General features: G+C 41.7%; 2 long non-coding RNA genes across 2 annotated transcripts; one reads left to right on the top strand and one right to left on the bottom strand.

Annotated features, from left to right (window-relative positions):
• Positions 1-4,583: 4,583 nt before the first annotated feature.
• Gm46123 lies at positions 4,584-7,064 on the bottom strand. Its single transcript, XR_001779248.2, has 2 exons — positions 6,629-7,064; positions 4,584-5,595 (listed from the first exon to the last, which is right to left on the bottom strand). It is a non-coding gene; the product is annotated as a predicted gene, 46123 (long non-coding RNA).
• A 1,701-nt stretch (positions 7,065-8,765) lies between these two features.
• Positions 8,766-19,029, top strand: Gm40536. Its single transcript, XR_003948197.1, has 5 exons — positions 8,766-8,928; positions 9,319-9,660; positions 10,727-10,949; positions 12,954-13,060; positions 18,691-19,029. It is a non-coding gene; the product is annotated as a predicted gene, 40536 (long non-coding RNA).
• The last annotated feature ends 989 nt before the right edge of the window (positions 19,030-20,018 follow it).

Here is a 20,018-nt window from a genome sequence, read left to right as displayed (position 1 = left end):
AAATGGCCTTCAAGAAGAGATACTGGGCACTTGCTGAAAATTGGTGCTGGGATTTGAGACAAAGTCCAGGTCCTTTATGTAGATCTGGAGCTTGTGACCTTTCTGTGTCTACTGAATGCTGGACATCATGCAGGGACAGCAGAGAGAAGTCCTCTCAGCGTCACCTCTGGGGGCCCAAGAATAAGAGCCAGTCACAAAAGGAAGGAGAAAAGCAGAGTATTCTGTGTCCTTTCTGTGGCCAGCCTTTCTGCTGTATTTTCATGATTGAGTTTTTCTTCCCTTTAGTTCTACTTTTTTAAAAAAGTGGTCCATTTTAAATATAGTTTTATTTCCTAAACATTACTTAAATTTGTTGGCCTTCTTTGTACCTATCACCATCTATGTAACTCAGGCACATCATCATCTTTACCTTTATTTGGATTATTTAGTTGCTTCCTTCTGGTCATCTACCTTCTGGGCACCTACTTACTTATCCCCTTCCTCACTATCCCACCAGAATGTTCCTCCTAAAGTGGAAATTTGATCTAAATGGCTCAGAATTTTCCAGTGGCTTCCCATGACCCACCTCACACAATCCAAACGTGAACTGACAACCCCCTGCCTTCTAAGCACTCCATCTTCAGACTCCCATGCTTCCAACCGACTTCCTCCTAACCAAACCAGCCTGTGTGTGCTTCCCTAGTCATACTTCGTGGTTATGATAACTTCCTATGGACAAACTCCTTTAAAAAATATTTCTTTTTATTTCCTTGCTGATCTTTGTATCATCCATTAAGGCATGGTCTAAAAGTTTTCAATGTTTGTGGTCTCAGCATCGATCCAAGTGTGTGGTGGGCACATGGTCAACACACACTAACCAAATGACAGATAAAAAGAATAGCCCTCCAAAGAGAAGGATGTAATGACTGGAGGAGCCAGAACATGCAAATGGCACTTAACTTTATTTACAGAGAACACACAGAGGTGCAACGGAGGTAAAGGTGATGGGCAGACTCCACTGGACAAGGCCATCACTAGGAAGGTCCAGCTAGCTTGATAGAGTAATGAGTTTGGGGGAGAGATTGATTTTTTAAACAATTATAACTTAATTTTTTCTGTTTTATTTTTATTATTTTAAATTTCAATGACTCAGAGCAAGCACAAGCAAGAAACCTGAAGGGGAACTATTGCAAATTCAGGAAAAAGAGTAAGTGGATAGAGTAAGAGCTACAGGAAGAGATGAGGCCAAAGGCTCAGGGCGAGCAGACATGGTGGGGATGCACTAACATTCAGAGCTGTCTGTGGTAACGCCTGTCCTTACTTTCAAGCCCAGCTCTGCAAGCTGAGTGTCTTCAGGAAGCATGGTTCCTGCTGCATTTCAAATGACTAGCACAGAACTCAGTTCCAGGATAGAAATTTATAGGAACAGTGCCATTATGTTAGACTGCAGTGATGTTCCCTGAATAGCATGGGGTATGTACAAGCTCAGAGTATATGGAATGGATAAAATGATGTCTGAGGAATGTGGGAAAAGCAAGTTCACTTTGTGATAAATGGAAGAATAATTGAGCAAGACAGACGTCCTGGAATGATCCATTCTATGGGCCATCATTTGGGTTGAAAAGTAAAACATGCTGTAAACGATCTTAAACGGTGCATCAACTCATCATGTCAAAACCACTGAAGTGAGGACAACGCTTCTGTCACCAGTTAAACTCCCTTAGATCGTAGGTGTAGAGCCTGAGGCCTGCATGCAACACCCTAAGGATAACACGCATGGTCTCCAAAACACCTAGCTGCCCAGTTTCCCCAGGAGCTCAGGTCTTTTGTCCTGGATTTTTCTGGAAGCCACATTCCAAGGAAGTGCATCATGCACTCGTAACATTTACAGGGGTCCTTAAGCGGAAACCCAGCCTCTTGCCGCTCTGCTGACTTCCAGCTTCTCAGTTCCGTGGTGTCACTGATGCCAAGAGGCATTATCCTTTTCTTGGTCCCCTTTCTTTTCGAAACAAAGGGTTCCCTCTGTTTCTGTCCCCTCTGTTTGTTTTTGTTTTGTCTCCCCGCATCCCGCCCTTGCCCTCAGCCTTCTTTATAAGTTAAATAGGATACATGTTGGAGTTCAATCATAGAGACCGAGTCCTTCCCTCTCTCTCCCTTGATGTTTACCTCACAGAGCTGGGAATGAGTTTCAGGCTCCAGTGAAACACATGATAACGTCTTCTGTAAAAATACAGGTTTGGGACATCAAGGAGAAAAGACCGATGTCTAATTCTTGATTTTGAAATGGTTTTCTGAGACGAGTACACATAGAGAAGACTGATTGATCGTTGCGAGAAAGAGAAAACAGAAGACCCGGCGTATTGCTGAGTAGAGTTGTGGTTCAAAATGAGCTTGATACAGACTGGGGGACAAGGTGAAATAATATGATTTGGCTTAGTAAGAATTAATATAAAGGCCAGATGCGGAATCACAGACTGTTATAGACCCTGTGCTGCAGTCTAAGAATTAATAGAAGAAACTCAGATGGGGGCAGACCACTCTAAGCAGCGGCTCCTGCTTAAAGGTTCTAGGGGGAGTTTTATTTGGTTTCAGCCTCCACCTCCACTGTATAAAGACTGAAGGAGGAAATGATTATCTGGGATTTGAGCCAGCTTAGTCTGCACCGCATGACCCCGTTTACAACAGTGGTTCTCAACCTTCCTAAAGCTACCACCTTTTAATACAGTCCCTCATGTGATGAACCCATCTATGAAATTGTTTTTGTTGCTACTTCATAACTGTAATTTTGCTACTGTTATGAATTATCTGATATGCAGGGTATCTAAAATGCAACCCCCAAAGGGTCATAAACGTTTATAGGGATACAGACTCCTCTGGGACCCCCCAGAAAGTGTGGTAGGGACTGTGGAAGGAGTCAAGAGAGAGAAGACACTAGGAGTCACAGTGAGGAAAAGAAGATTTAAGAAAAACTAGGCATGGGCTGGAGAGATGGCTCAGTGGTTAAGAGCACTGACTGCTCTTCCAGAGGTCCTGAGTTCAATTCCCAGCAACCACATGGTGGCTCACAACGATCTTGGATCTGATGCCCTCTTCTGGTGTGTCTGAAGAGAACAATGGTGAAAACATAAAGTAAATAAATACATCTTTTTTAAAAAAAAGAAAAATTAGGCATTTTCTTTAAGTACTAGAAACAATGTCTGTTTGCCTGAATCAATTACACACAGCATGACAGTATTTATGTAAAACTCACACACATTCTGCTATGTATGTTGTCATCGATAGATTAATTGTCATAGCTAATGCAACATGAATTCTATGCAATGCAAATAGTGTCGTACTGTAGTGTTTCCGGAATAGTGACAAAGGTTTGTACATGTTCAGTATGGCTATAAGTTTTAAAAAAAGATTTTGGTCTGAGTTTGGTTGAATCTATAGCTTTAGAATTCAAAGACCTGAAGGGCTGGCTGTGGAAGGAATTAGAGATTACTCCTGTCTCCCAGGGGCAAGCTTGGAGCAACTAGTCAAAACCAGATAAGGCAGGTAAGATTCATTTAAGAAAGAACTCCCAAATATTTGGATGAATCTATAAACAGAATGCATTACCTAGTGAATTAATGAGCGTCTGAATCAAGTGATCTCAACGGTCCTTCAAATCTAAAAATTAATGATTTGAAACCTATCTAACTGATGTAAAGAGGACCACTGTTAATGTGGTATAAATAGCGTTCAATACGCTTCATACATATTTACATGTATAATTTTTCAGACTCTAATTTTTCTTGTTATTCTTTGAATGTAATATCGAATATGATTTTTTTATATAAGGCAGCAAACATTTTCTGTACCATTAAATAATTTTTATAAACTTTTTATAGGCCACATGGTATAGATTCTCTACCTCCCTGTTTTGAGGTAAAGTTTCTCCAATGTTATTGTTGTTCCTCTTCCTCCTCCTCCTCCTCTTCTCCATTTGCTTATGTGATGATAAACCTTCATATTGTAACTTCAGCAAAAATAGATTCATTGTTAAAAAGATCAGATTGATGAAAACATGAAGCAAAACAAAAGTTAAAGTAAATAAGACAACGACCTTGCTCCTTTTGTGGTTGGTTTGTTTGTCTTTGTTTTTGAGGCAGACTCTCACTCTGCATCTCGGGCTGGCCTGGAATTCACTGTGCATTCCAGGCCAGCATTGAGCTTGTCGCAGTCTCCCATTATGGGCAGGAGCCACCACACATGGCTTAAATTTATCCCTCACATTTTATAAGCATCTAATTTTCCTTAGCTTGGAAATATTTTGAGGGAGAAATTCTGGTTTTTTAAATGTCTATGTAGCAAAGAGCACACCATTTTATGTGTTAAGTTGGGTATTTTTTCCACTTAGAAAATTACCAGCTTCATAGTAAAAATGCCTCCGTGTATAAGTTTTAAAAAAAACCAAATATTTAATTAAATATGTGAAGCAGATCACTAGCATAATAGTGTAATCAATGCTAGCAAAAATTATAAAATATAATAGTGACCTTTGAAAATGTAGACTGGATATGAAATATTTCAAATTATAGTTCTGTGTAATTAGAGTACTACACTAGATAAAAAACACACTATTTTAAAATAATGCTGTTTATTTATTTCATTTCCCAATTCTGAGATAAGTGCAGTAAGAACAAAACACTTAAATCAAGATGACATTGAAAGCAAAGATCACAGGGATTCCGGGCAGATGGGAACATATCTAATATGGCTTTCCCTCACCAATAATTGTCACTCTTACCAAGTCAAAGCCTTTTTACCTTTTGTACCATATGATTTGGTGAGACAAAAGTGTGTAGGAAGATTTTATTTGTAAATAAAGTCCAATAGCATTGATCATACAGGCATAAAACATTTGAATGCCAGATCCAGTCTGCTTTTTCTAAAGAGGTTTGGCTTTTTTTCTTTTAAAATCTGAAGACAGGCAATACTTACAGAAATCTGGTCAACCAAAGAAGACTAAAGGTGAGCTACGACTTGAGGTGGCACATGTCCAGGAATGAGTTATCATCCGTCATCGGAATGACTTCTCTGTCAAGGCGTTTGTTCAAGGGAACAGCATGACCAGTACTAACTCTCATGGACAGCTCAAAGCCACAGGGCAGGACTTTCAAAGGAACTGTCCGAAGACTTTCAATTGGAGCTGTTGTAGCACTTGGGACCGTGGCTCCTCAATCATCTTATGCCTTTTAGGGTAATATGAAGCTTTTCGGAACCTTGTTATTTGACAGTAGATGGTCCCGGAAGTTTTCATTGCTTTCCATTTTCAGAGGATGGGGCCGTCTCTCTCCTGCCATGGAAACCAGACTTTCAACCTTTGGCCTTTGGGGTGGCCTGCACTATATTTATTCTTTTTAAGTTGGAGGTGAAGTTAACCTCACCCACAGCATCCTCTGGGGACTTGGGTCCAGGAAGTTTCCTCAGTCTGCTCTGTGGAATCTGTCCAGATACAAGCAAGAACTCTGACCTGACCTGATGTCCATCAGATGGGCTGGCCACTCTGAACTCAGTGTGAGTTAGCAGTGTCAGAGAACAGGGTCTTCTGAGCATAGGTAGTTTTGTACCTTGAAATCCTTAGAAGTACTGAATGGAAAGAAAGGAGGAGAAAATGGTATAGAAAAACTCTCCTCTGTGTGTGTGTGTGTGTGTGTGTGTGTGTGTGTGTGTGGTGTATGCATATGTATATGTATGAGTGTGTGTGTGTGTGTGTGTGTGTGGTGTATGCATATGTATGTGTATGTGACTATGTGTGAGTGTGGTGTATGCTTATTATAGGTATGTGTATGTGTGGTGTATGCTTATGTATATCTATCTGTGTGAGTGTATGTGTGTGGTGTATGCATATATATATATGCATATATATATATATGTATGTGTGTATGAGTGTGTGAGTATGTGTGTCTATGGTATATGTGTGTGTGTGGTGTATGCATATGTATATGTATGTGTGTGTGAGTGTGTGAGTATGTGTGTCTATGGTATATGTGTGTGTGTGTGTGTGGTGTATGCATATGTATATGTATGTGTGTGTGAGTGTGTGTGTATGTGTGTCTATGGTATGTGTGTATGGGTGGTATATGCATATGTATATGTGTGTGAATATGTGTAGTATATGCATATGTGTATGTATGTGTATGTAGTGTGCATGTGTGGATGTGTGTGTGTGTGTGTGTTGTATGCCTATGAGAAGCCATGTGTTCTGGCCTGGCTCCTCCCACTGTGATTTCCTGGAGCAACATTTTGCAAGAGAGGGAGAGAAGCATGACAAGGTCAACTCTAGGACAGGAGGCTTTCTAGAGAAGTGGCCTCTTCACGGGAGGAAATGTGGTAGAACCATGATTGGACATCCACATAGGAGCCTCTGAGGGTCACAATGGAGCTGACGTCTTGTGGTTCAAATTCTAGGCACAGCTTTCAGAACGATTTATTGTCTTTTTAATTTTTTTCTTTTCTGCTTTGACAGCATACATTTAAGAAATAGAGTGAAAATACAGATTTAAGCAGAATGTTGAAATGTAAAAGGTAAAACTCCCTGGAATGTGTACATCCTTCAGGGAACCCTGATCCTTCTTGCCTGCTCCACTCTTCATAGCTCGGCCCCCAGCAATCAGCTTACCTGGGGTCTGTGACGCAAGGAACCAGTCCCTCCCAGTCCAGAGGGTGTACCATCACTCCACACTACACCCTCTCCAGGCCATTCTATGACCAGTATTAGTCACACATGAGAGAGAGAGAGAGAGAGAGAGAGAGAGAGAGAGAGAGAGAGAGAGAGAGAGAGAGAGAGGTGATTATCATGGTGGAGTTGCAAATAGACATCCATCCAGTTTCACTCCTTTGGAAACAGCTCCACACCTGGCTGGCTTCCAGTCTTTCAATTTCTCATTAATGTTCTTCTAGCCATATTTCTTTGTTCACTAACAAAGGATTTGTCCCACATGCTAAAAGTCCCCATAAGCCCTGTGGTAAGATGAAAGTCCCGAGACTCCCATGCTCTGGCCTGGAGAGCTTGTTTCCAGATTTTTCTGTCCTGCCCTTTCATCTCCATACAGACAAGAGACAAACCTCAAACACGAAGGGGGCTCTGCCCCAGATCCACAGACAGCTGGGATCTGCAGCCATGCCCCTGTGTTTAGCCAGGAAAGCCCAGTCCCTCTGCAGGAAGGAACTAGTGCTCCAATCCGTACATAGTTCCCCCGCCTGCCTGTGCTTCTGAGCTGCTCTGAAGTTCATGTGTCCTTAGGCTACTGTCAGGTTTATCAGATAATGCATGAGTGTCTGTCAGGCTTCTTGCTCAGCTCACCTTTGCCTCCAACACAGTTCAATTTCTACCTTTCTAGAGGCTTCTTCGATTGCACTTCTCCTTCTTCCATCAGTGCCCGCTGCCACCTTGATTTGCTTGTGCCTACCCAGCCTCTTCTACACTTGTGACATATTCATTTCCACCTGGACTGGTGCTCTGTCCCTCCTGTAAATCTAAAGCCTGGCAGGCCTTCCTTGGAAAGCGAGCCCTTCTAACTTTCTCCTTTCCAAAAGCCCCTCACCCCCATGAAACTCCTGATTTTAGTTTCTCCTCCCCCTGACCTCCACATGAACTTATATTCATATACTCCAAAAATGTGTAGTTGGAAAGAACCTCGGAGGACATTCAGTGTAAGCTCCCTGAGAGGGCAGCAGCTGACCATGTCTGAAATGGGAAGAAAGCGCCCAACCCCCTCCAGGGCCAGTTCAAAGCTTTCCTAACAGAGAGCAACAGGCTGCTGCTGGTCTCATCTGTGTCCCCTACAACAAAGCCAAGCACAACAAAGCCGTTTGTGCCGGACTGTTTTTAAAGTAGACACAATGACCTCAAGAACCACCCTCAGAATTGCAGTCGTTAACCAGAAATGACAGTAAATATAATTTTCTGTATGTGGTGCCTTATTTTGGTATGGCCATCAAGGCCAGTTCTTTGGAACAGATTTTTTTTTTTAATTTGGCTGAATGTTACATGTAGTTGTTAACTTAAAAAAGTCTACTTCCTATAAAACACTTCTTTTATGACTCATATTAACTGAGGAGCCCACAATGTGAGAAGCATCTGAGATAACAATAACCATTCGCTCATCTCGGGAGGGTCCAGGTCTCAGCTTCCTCCCCTAGTGATGGGTTTCAGATAATTCACAGCACTCAGAGCCACCCACAACTGTTTATGCAGCTTTCGTCATTTGGTGGTCTCTGCAGACTCCCGCTTTTACCAAACAACTCTGTGTTGATGTTACAAACTCTGGCTGCCTCAGAAAGGGCATGCTTCCAGGTATAATGCAGAAAGGGCATGCTACCCAGTGTGACTATGTGGAGATCCGATGAGAACAGGGTACCAGCAGGCCTCCTGCAAGAAGCAACCAGGACAGTAAAAGTATTTCTGCTGAAGTTCAGGCAACTAATCAGATGAAAGTCTGCAAGTTTGCATTCCCTCTCAGGAAAAGGACAGACAGTCAGGTCAGCTGCAGCTTTCTTGTGGCTGCTGTGAGCTCTCAGCAGGAATGCATCCTGGCCAGGACTATAAGTGTTTGTTGGCTTACAAGTGAACCCCAGTTCTAGGGAGCCCAGAACAAAAAAATCAGCAGTTTAGAGAGAAAATGGGGAGGAGCTTTGAGCATGTTCTCTCTCTCTCTATTTTTCTTTCTTTCTTTTTTAATGAACCATAAAATTACCTTTTCTCCATCCCATCTCTAAACAGGGATGCATGCCCACACGTGCACACACCACCCACTTGGTCCTTTAAACAGGTCTGTTCAGATTTCTGAGGCAGAGAGCAGGAATGTAGCAAGCAGGGGACAGGAGGCAGGCTCCCGGCTCCCCACCCACTGGCAGCAGGAGGAGCAGCTGTTTCAAATCTGTTGTGCACACTGACTGTCCCCAGGAAGACTTTCTTTGGTGAGAGGGCTTGAGACTAAGGAGGAGAGGGGGAGAGAAGGAGAAGGAGCAAAAAGAGTGTGAGGAAGAACAGACGAGGGAGAAGCAGAGGGGAGGAAGTAGGAGTTCTAGCAGGAGAGAAATGTAAAGGCCCTCTGGGCACAGAGGTCTCTATGCAGGGACTAGCCCAGCCATCCTTCTTAGGGTTATTAGCTAAGAGTCAGGAAGCCAGCCTCTTGCTTCCACTCTGCTCACTAGCAATTGCCCTTAAAAAAAATAATTACTTTATATATGTTGTTGAGCTGACAATGTTCACCATGGGACGCCACCGTAGGAGAGAAGTAACGAGACAGCGTTGTCAGAGTTCACTCTTTGTACTTCGGAAAAACCGAATGCTTTTTATTTCTCCAGGCTCTGTGCGATGGCAGAGAAGCTCTTAGAATACACCTGGTCTCTGGGTGAGTCCAGTGGAAATTATCCAGGAGATTTTAGGCTTTATCCTGCCTGGGTGAAATCTCAGCTCACCGTACAAGCTCAGATCTGCGGTGGGAGCAAGTTACTATGAAATAGCGACAGCAAGAAGAGCGCATGCCCCACCCGGCTGATGTGAAGACCTAGGCCAGCGAGTGAAGAGAATAGAGCTGAGATGCCCTTGCCTAAGTGATGGCCATGGATGGGGTGTGCCGGCCTCAGAGAGGAAGGATTCTTGTTAAAGAGGAGCGTGAGGACAGCTGCTTGAGAAGACCAGGGAAGGTACAGATAACCCTGTTAACAGAGTTAACGGAGATTGCTCCTTATCATCACTATGAGAAAGCTGAGTCGGCAGCAGCTTGAGCGGGAGCTGGGTGAGCAGGGCCTTCCTGCGTTGGTTTAAGGTAGATGAAGTGCACTTTAACCAACGGCCATGTGGTAGCAGCCACTGCTCGATGCTCAGAGGGAGGATTCTGGTGAAGAGGACTCAGGGACTTCTGAAGTCATAATCACGGGAGAAATTTTTGAGGAAGGAGAATAGAAAGCCAGGTCCAGAAGACCTTGGGCCAAGCCTTACTAAATTAATACATGGAAAACAAAAACAAAAACAAAAAACTGATGAAGAAGGCTCACGTGCCTCCTGTAACGACCACTAAAATGTAGCCACGGGTGAAGGCATAAGAATGCCAGTGTCCAAGCCTGTGGCTCATCATAACACCAAAATGCCCATGGGGGGCAATTTAAAATGGAGCCCTTGAAACTGCTGTCCCCTAGTTGCAGGCGCCCTCCTTTGGAAATGTATGCTTTCTTAATAAAAGTCTCTCATTTAGTTTGCTACTATCTACATAACTTCATGATTTTATTTGATTCAGACCCCTCCTGAGATTGTCACCAAACCCAATATCTACTGTATCATTATGATATTGATTGAGGTTGAGGGGATGAGAGTGAAGAGGAAAGATGATGAGGGTTGGTAGCTAGGAAGCCTCTTTTGTGCTTGTTTCGGGCGTGGGGCAGCTTTTTTCTATCAACAGTAATTAGCCTAACAAGGGTCCATGTTCTCTGATTCTCCTTCCCTTTGCCCTGGTTAGCCAATCACTTCAGACTGTAAAGTCAAGCTTCCACCAATGGGGTGAGACACAATCGCCATCTCCGTCAAGTATTAAATGACAGATGCTATCATGGCTCTGTGTGCTCAATGGCCCATTGTGGGTTCTGTAGACAGCCTGCTTACAAAAAAGAAATTAGCCTTTCAAGTTACTTTTACTTTATTCATGAGTTCCTTCATGCGACACTGGGGTTATTATTTTTCAACATATCGATGTATAAAATGCTATTTCTTTCACAGTGTATTTCAAGAATTGAGGGGAAGGAGGAGCCTGACATTCTCGAAAGCATTCCGATTATGAAAGTAATGCAGTCGTCCCTTGGTGTCTGTGAGACCAAGACCTTCCTCTGATCAACAGATCCATGATGTCACCCTCTTTGACTCCTCCTCATATGACTCATAGGCTGGACACAATGGAAGTACTATAAAAAAGGCATTACACTGTATCACTTAAGGGATGATGGTAAGATATTATCTAAAAGATGGAATGTATCTATTTTGTAACCTTATCAGCATATATATATATATATATATATATATATATATATATATATATTCTTAAAAAATTAATTTAATTCCCACCTGGCTAACTAAGATGATCCACAGTGGTGTGTACATACAGAAAGACATCAGAGAGCAGTAATCACACCAAGTCCCTTTGTAAATAAGTATTCAGGAGTATTTTCTTCCAAATAACTATTCCTGTATCAATGGGAATCACACAGTTTAACTAGTTTTCTATTCCTTTTTTTTTTTTGGTTCTCTCCCCACCCCACCCCCCACTTTGAAATCGTCTGGTCTTCCCGGGATGGTTTTCTCTTGTCACAGAGGCTCTAAGGTGGCATCATGATAAATGGCAGCTGTGTTCACTTGCTCAAGCCTTGGTCCTGGGCAGTCATACACAAGGTCAGAAGGATGGTTGTCCTTCACACGGACTTCAGTAACTAGTACTTCCCGAGGCAGCCACTCTTCTATCTCTGGGGTTAGGCTATTGTTGCTCACACATTCTAAGGAAATATAACTGCCTTATAAAACATTTAAACTACAATTAACAAGCACAGCTGTCAACAGCTTAACTCTGACTCAGATCCAGTCATAGTCAATCAGCATTGTCTTTCTGGAAACAAGTATACTCCCATCCCACCAGTGTTTGAAAGGCACACTGTACATTTGTGAGAAAGGGGTTTTGTTGCCTGGCTGGAACACTCCACCATTATTACTTTTTCATGGTAATCACTTGATTTCATAAGATACGTTCAAACACTAGTAATAAAAATGTAAAAATTTTATAGAGTGCTAATTTTATTTACTTTGTTATTTAAAAGAAGAATCCCAGAGGCTTGAAGCAGAAGAGATGGCTCAGTGGTTAGGAGCACTGGCTGCTCTTGCAGATGACCCAGGCTCAGCTCTGAGCATCTACACCAAGTGATTCATAACTACCTGTAATCTCAATTCCATTGAACCTAATGTCCTCTTTTGACCTCTAAGGTTACTGCATGCAAGTAGTGCTCACACAGACATGTAGGCACATACACATGAATAAAAATAAATTAAAAAAATAGTTACTAAAAGCCTTACAAGCTGAAAGGGCTATTCTAGGGGAAAAACTCGTGATTGGTTGTCAAGGTTTATGAATCTAGGTTGCCTACAGAGGAGTCATTCACCAGTTTCTAATTTATCTTTCTATAAGGATGATTTTCCTTAGCTTTCTCACCAGGAAACAGAAAATCGTGAGATTACAGCTTTGCTGGCTTTGGATTATAAGTCACACAGCCAAAACAGGGGCGGAGAGCCTGAGTTCCTTCAGCCGTGTCTCACCTGCCCAAGAGCACATCAAACCATTCAGGCAATCAAGAATTCCAAATTATTTATCTGTATTAGATGCTGCAAACATATCCCGGACAGCACACACAGTCGGCTGGCTCATCAGAAGAAGAACAGAGAAAATCATTATAAAAATGAAACTGGGATCAAAGGACTCTCCCTCTCCCTCTCCCTCTCCCTCTCCCTCTCCCTCTCCCTCTCCCTCTCCCTCTCCCTCTCCCTCTCCCTCTCCCTCTCCCTCTCCCTCTCCCTCTCCCTCTCCCTCTCCCTCTCCCTCTCCCTCTCCCTCTCCCTCCCCCTCCCCCTCTCCCTCTCCCTCTCCCTCTCCCTCCCCCCCCCCCTCTGTCCTCATTGCTCAGGATTCTTGCCACTGCTGATATAATGCTGGTGTTATATGGGCTGGTGTTTTTTGACTGAAGTATGTATTTGTGTGACAATCAAGGAATGCTTAAATGGTTGCGTAATCACTATTTAAATTTCAGCGAAAATACAAAAAAACCAACCAACCAACCAAACAAACAAACAAACAAAAAAACACAAAAAAACCAGAGAAACACATAAAACAAATAAAATGAAAACAACCGTAAAGTGGCATTTCTTTGAAGAGTAACGTTCCGTGTTCTTGCTATTGCCACCTGTACAGACGTGTGCTGAGGTCAACAACCATTTCAAAGTAGATGAAAGGTTTGGAGGAGACCAGGACCCAGCCTGTGGTCTATGGCAAGACTACCCAGCCTGGGTGAATGTGAGGTAAGAATGCCCACTGGTCACACCGATGAAACTTGGCACCACACACTGTTAACTGATCAGCAAGTATTGACATGGGTACCCGAAACTCTTTCCATAGGCCAGGTCACTGAATCCTCAGAACAATCTAATGCCATCATCACTGCTCATGCTTGGATGCTGTTGCATGGACCAGGGAATCGCAGCATTCGCATCTGTACTGTCCGGGCTCTGGTGTGCTGCATCCCAAGATTCTCTACCTATGCTTCCTTCCTGTATCTCCAAATCTCAGTCCTTTCAAAGTCTAATCCTTCCCCTCCAACTCGCCAAGGCTAAATTCACCTTCTTTCTCACATCCTTGAGGCCAGTGACCTTCATATTTACTTGTTCTTAGACCTCCTAGGAGACCTAAAATCTACACATTTTTGAGTCACCTAAAATTGTGAAGCTATAAAAATCAATCCAGCTTCCTCCTCCTCCTCCTCCTCCTCCTCCTCCTCCTCCTCCTCCTCCTCCTCCTCCTCCTCTTCTTCTTCTTCTTCTTCTTCTTCTTCTTCTTCTTCTTCTTCTTCTTCTTCTTCTTCTTCTTCTTCTTCTTCTCTCCTTCTCCTTCTCCCCTTCTCCTTCTCCTCCTCCTCCTTCTCTTCCTTCTTCTTTTTCCTCTTCCTTCTTCTTTTTCCTCTTCTTCCTTCTTTTACATGAAAAACAGTGAAATGGTGGCCATCTCACTTGACCCAACCTACCCTGCCACATATCTTAAAGTCAGACTTGGTGTTTTCCACTCTAAAATTTTAAACATTACAAAGGTTACTACCAAGAATGTTGAAAATATGAAATTTGCAGAAGAAAACGCTTCAGATTTTTGTTAGGTCCCCTGGAATTTTTTATGGAGACAAAATCCATACTACATAAAATTTACCATTTAACCATTTTTAAGTGAAGAGGTGGTGGGGTTTGGCCATTCATGATATTGTCCAAGCATTACCTCCGTCTATCCATAAAGCATTTGTATCATCCCAAAGGAAGCCATGTCTATGAGCGGTTATTCTCCACCTTTCATCCCCAGGGAACTATCGATTTTCTTTCTTTCTTCCTCTATGAGATTGTATGCTCTGGACTGGTTATAACAGTTAACCATACAACAGCTGTTTTGTGTCTATTTTATTTCACTTGGCATAGGGTTGTCAAGGTTTATCCACACTGTAGTTATGTACTAATGTATCAATACTTCATTCCTTTTAAATAGCTGAATAATATTCCATTGTATAAATATACCAAATTTCAACTATCATCTGTTGATGGACAGTTAGGTCATTTTGACATCTTTATTACTAATAATTCTGCTACAAATATTTATGTCAAAATTTGATATGAGCATATTTTCAGTCCTTTGGGTGTATATAGACATAGGGTGGGATATTACTGGGCCATACATGAAAGGTCCGGTGGTTCTTTGTTGATTAAATGTTCCCCATGTTACATAAGACTTTGCTTAAATTTCATATTTCTAAAAACATTTATTAACCCTAACCCTAACCCTAGCCCTAACCCTAACCCTTCTGCCTTCTGTTTGTGGAGTAATCCATCCTTTGCACTGACAGTTCACTAGCTATGGTGATTTGAGTTCATTTTTTTATATATAAAAAATATTTTTAAAAGTTCAGAAAAGGGCATGGCCTATAACTCAATGATGGAGAACTTGTGTAACACATTCGAAGACTAGGTTCAATACCAGTATCAACAGCATCACCCTCAAAAAAGGAACAGTGAGACTCTTTCAGAGAGTGAGAGGTGAGAGATGGCTCAGCAATTAAGAGCACTGGAGAACCCAAGTTTAGTTCCCAGCACTCAAATCAGATGGCCAACCACCCTCTGCAATTCCAGTTCTAGGGGAGCCAACGCCTCCTGGCCTCTGTAGACACATTCACATGGTGTATAAAAACCAATGCAAGTGCGTGTGTGCATGTGTGTGTGTGTATACACACAAGCGCACATACACACACACACCACAAATAAGATATGAATAATTCTAAAATAGTTTTCTGACGCTCACAGAATTCAGCATTTTACATCTTTTACAGATATTATCGTAATATCTTTATGATTAAAAGTTTTATCAACACAAGGATTCCCTCTGAATACGAATAAACTAAGTAAAAATTTCTTTTCCTCTATACACTCCTGGCTTTGAGAATTTTCCTCTGGTTTAAACTGTAGTGGTGATTCCTGTGACTCACCAATGCTTTAAGCCCCATACCTAGCAGATGTTTAACAATTCCAGGCACATCTGGGGAAAACACCTGTGAAATGAGTGAGGCATCTGCCTTCTCCCTCAGGGAGGCTTCCTTCAGATGAATCACTTCTGCTGAAGCCAATCAAGGCTCAGGTGGAGAAGATCTTGTTCACGTGACTTGGCAAACAGAGTTGAGTTTAGTTCGAGCGCTGCCACTTGGTGGTTTTGAATTCCAAGCATGTGTGTAATAAGAATGATTTTGTTTTCATTTTCTATGAATAGGATCCTAAACTCCTATCAACATAATCTTTCTTACTCTGCCCCACTTCCTGCCTGCGCTGATCCCCATGGACACGTGAGTGTGATTGGCTTTCAGTTTCTAGTAGAGACCAAAGGGAGAAAAAAGTTATTATTAAAGAGATCCTTACAGACACAGCCAAGTAAGTGATCCTGGCATGAAGACACTACCCTCTGTTATCCAAGAGACCTGAACTCAATGAGAAGTTATTCTAAGAGCCACACAGAGAGACCTGCAGGCCTATAAAGGAAAGGTCATGTGACAACAGCTGCAGACTACTCATAACCCATGTCCACAGCCACCAGAAGCCAGCACTCAGAACAGTCATTTCAAAGAGAGGTGATCTCACACATGCCGCATCCTTCTGAGAATGTTCTGGAAACTCTGCTTCTTTGTGTTGCTTGATGATCACAGATAATAACTTCCTGCTATCACCCAGGATGTTCCCCATCATCACGGTTTCTTTATGTCCTGCTCATATTTACAAACAATCCAATTACTAAACTTTCTTGATCTTGTAACTCAACTGAGAATATCATATGTTTTCTGTCACATGGTGATGTGACTAACCCAGTCTATCCTGCCTATTGGAGATTGTGTTCTTCTTCAGTTCTATAAATGTAAAAGTTCTATGCCACCTAACTTGGAAAAAAAATTGGTTAGGGCTGCATTCTTCAATACAGTAGCTACTAGTCACATTTCATTAAATTAATTAATTCATTCATTCATTTTGCAGTGGTAGGCACTGAACCCAAAACATTATACATGATGTAACTGGATTTAAATGAAATGAAATGATGTGCAGTTTAAAAGTCAATCCCTCAGTCACAAAAACTATCTTTCAGCTCCCGGCACCCACATCAGCTCACCACTACCTGTAACTCTAGTTCTAGTTCCAGGGGACCTCATACCCTCTTCTAACCTCAGGCACTTACATGCATGTGGGCCACCATACACAAATTCAATTCCAAATTAATAAGATTATAGACAAAAAGGGAGGCATTGCAAAACATTGATGAAATTCAGATCATAAGGTCATACCTCAAAAACCTATGTCCTTACTAATAAAATCTAAAATAAAGGATTTGTAAATACCTATGATCTACCAAAGCTAAATGAAAAAGATATAATATTCACAATCCACTATGAGGTTGACACAGTAAAAACAACAAACAAACAAAAACAAATAACAAACTCCTCCAGGCTAAGTCCAGGCCCAGGTAAATTCGCTATGGAATTTGACCTGACCTTTAACAAAGGCCCAAACCTAAGACTCCTCAAGCTAGTCCATAAAATAGTGGAGGACGAAGTGCTTCCAAACCTTTTACAAAGCTAGTGTTATAGCAATGCCTAAGCTAAATAAAAATTACAACAACAAAAGACAAAAAAAATCACAAAAGCAAAAACCCATTAAGGAGAGCAATATCCTTGATGAACACAAACGTAAAAGTTCTCACTAGACTATTAGCAAACTAAACTCAAGAACACATCAAAAAGATCATCCACTGCAACCACACTGACTTCATTCCAGAGATGCAGGAATGATTCAGCACGTGTAAGTCAGTGAATGTCATCCACCGTGTAAATGAACGCAACGACCGAAACCACATCACCATCAAGGACCGAAACCATGTCATCATCACAATGGATGCAAAGAAAGAGCCTGTGATGAAATCCAATATCCCTTCACAATAGAAGCCTTACTGAGACATGGACAGATGGGACATGTCTCAATAACAACTGCATACAACAAGCCTGTAGGCAACATCATGATAAACGGGGAAAACAATTCCATTAAAATCAGGCACAAGACATAGTGGCCCACTATCCCACTCATATTTAATATACTGATTGTAGTTTTAGTTAGAATAATAAGACAAATAAATAAAAAAAAGGGATATAAGTAAGAAAGGAAGAAGTCAAAATACCCTTATGTAAATGTAGCTTTTACTTCCTCAGATGAAGGGAAGAGATGAGAGCTATTACCCAAGCTTTACAAATACATGGCTTGGGCTGGGCCAGAACATTTCTATGTATTTCTAAGCCTAGCTCTTGAAGCTTCTAGCTGGTCCAACTTAGCTGTTCTGGCTCAAACTGCTCTCCAAGTTGACAGATTCAAATTGACTTCTCTCCACTTCTGGCTAGATTGCTCTGCTTAAAAAGACTGACTCTCAATCCAACTATTCCAAACTGAACTCAACTGAACTGAACTGAATTCACCCTCTCTTCTACTATTCTTTAAGTAACTTCTCTTTCCTGTCCTTGTGAGAGTTGGGTTTATGCTATCTCTGACTCATTCTGTCAAATCTTTCCCTGATTCATCACTTTTTCTGCCCCCCCCCCAATTAAACCAAATCATTTGGGATTAAAGATGTGTACTAAAGGCATGTCTGTACGCCAGCCAGAGGGGGGAAAATGTGTGTGGCATGCCTGCATTCCAGCTAGATCATATCTTTGGATGTGATCCCTTGCCAGAGCAGCAATGTTTCTGGATTAAAATTCCTCTACATCCTTATTTGTAGATGATATGAGTCTATACATAAGAAGCCCTAAATACTTCACCAGAAAACCCCTAGAGCTGATAAGCATTTTAAACAAAATGGCAGGATACAAAATTAATATAAAAAATCAATAGCCTTTCTGTATACCGATGATGAGCATACTGAGAAAGAAATTAGGGAAATAATCCCAGATGCAATAGATGTGCACGGGTGCTCAAACACCTTGGACTCAGGGCCCAGAGTCTCCTGAGCTGGAATTTCCCTGAAAGCTTCCTTCTTGAGGATTAGCTTCCATGGCATCAGAAGGCACCATGCAAGCTTCCAAAGGAAGAACACGACCAACAGTCCCATGCAACTATGATGCCTATGAACCTCAGTGGCCACTAGCCTGGCACAATAACTTCAGGGGTGCAATGATGGCCACATACCTCGGTGGTAGTCAGTAGCCCTTCAATTTGAGTTAAGGCCAATTTAACAAAAGGAAAATCATGCCTGGTATTGGAAACCTAGCCACCCATCCAAGGCTAGTAAAGTCATGGACCTTGGAGAACTTAAAACTACCACTTTAGTAAACCAACACAATCCCTAACCACACTTTAAATATTTGTTCTCGTACCCACAGAGAAGTCTCATCTTCAACCCTTACTGAGGAAGCTTCTCTCTGAAGCAGATGGAGACCATTACAGAAAGCCACAACCAATGAAAATTTGGAGGTGAGGATTCCAATCCCAACTGATATGTGGACAATTCAACTCTTGAACGTAAGACTCAGAGGTCATTGTGAACAGGATCTCTGTTGGAGGTTGGAGTCCTTTGAGTATATGTCTCAGAATGGTGCAGCTACACCATATGGAAGTCTTATTTTTAGCTTTGAATTTTTCTCAATCTTTTGAGATAAGTATAATGTAATTATATCATTTCCTATTCCCCTTTCCTTCCTCTGAACCTTCCAATACAGACCCCCTCCTTGCACCCTTTCAAATCCATGGTCTCTTTCTCTTTAATTACTGTTACATAAATATATTTATGTATTTATATACTCCTATATTCATACACACAGAGAGATATATAGATAGAGATAGATATGGATAGGGATAGGGATAGGGATAGGGGTAGGGATAGGGATAGGGATAGGGATAGAGATAGGGATAGGGATAGGGATAGGGATAGGGATAGGGATAGGGATAGGGATAGGGATAGAGATAGATATAACCTGCTCAATGCATATAATGTTACTTGTATGCATATGTTTTCAGAGCAAGAGTGATACTTGAGAGTTCATATACATTGCAGCTTTAGACACAATAAAGTAGGAAATGGATTCAGCCTTGTTCACAAACTGATGAATGAATATTGAAAAAATGGCTCATATGTACAGTAGAATTCTATTTCATTGTTAAAGAGTGACACTATGAAAATTTTCAGGAAAATGGATGGCACTGGGAAATATTATACAGAGTGAGGCAACCCAGACCGAGAAAGACAAACACCATATGTTCCCTCTCGTATGCAGATTCTAGCTTTGAATTTTTAGATTTCTGTATTTAAATTTGAGTGAGGGTCTCTAGAGACCAGGCATCAAGAAGAGAGCCCTGTGAAGTAGAGATAGTAAGACACAGAGGGCACGAAGACAGCAGGGGTCCTAATAATTCCACCTTAGTCAGACAGGAGTGAGGTGGGGAACTGGGAGAGAAGGATGAGGGGAAATGGTTTTTTTTAAAGTTGAATATGTATTTAAAAAGTCATATAGAAACCAAAATATATAATTTTTAAAATTATGTTGAAAAGAAGGTTTGGAAGGAAGGTACCATTCATGAATGGAAAATGGTGCACTTCCAAATGACACGGTTTTAAATAAGAACCTAGCACCAGAGGAGATAGCTCCCTAAGAGTTGTTGGCCAGAAAGTTCTCAGAAGGTCCCAAAGTATATGGGTTTTGCCACTGCTCTT

This window comes from Mus musculus, chromosome 9, assembly GCF_000001635.26.
Source record: "Mus musculus strain C57BL/6J chromosome 9, GRCm38.p6 C57BL/6J".
In the NCBI taxonomy this organism is placed as follows: domain Eukaryota; kingdom Metazoa; phylum Chordata; class Mammalia; order Rodentia; family Muridae; genus Mus; species Mus musculus.
This window is presented reverse-complemented; position numbering and strand designations above follow the sequence as displayed.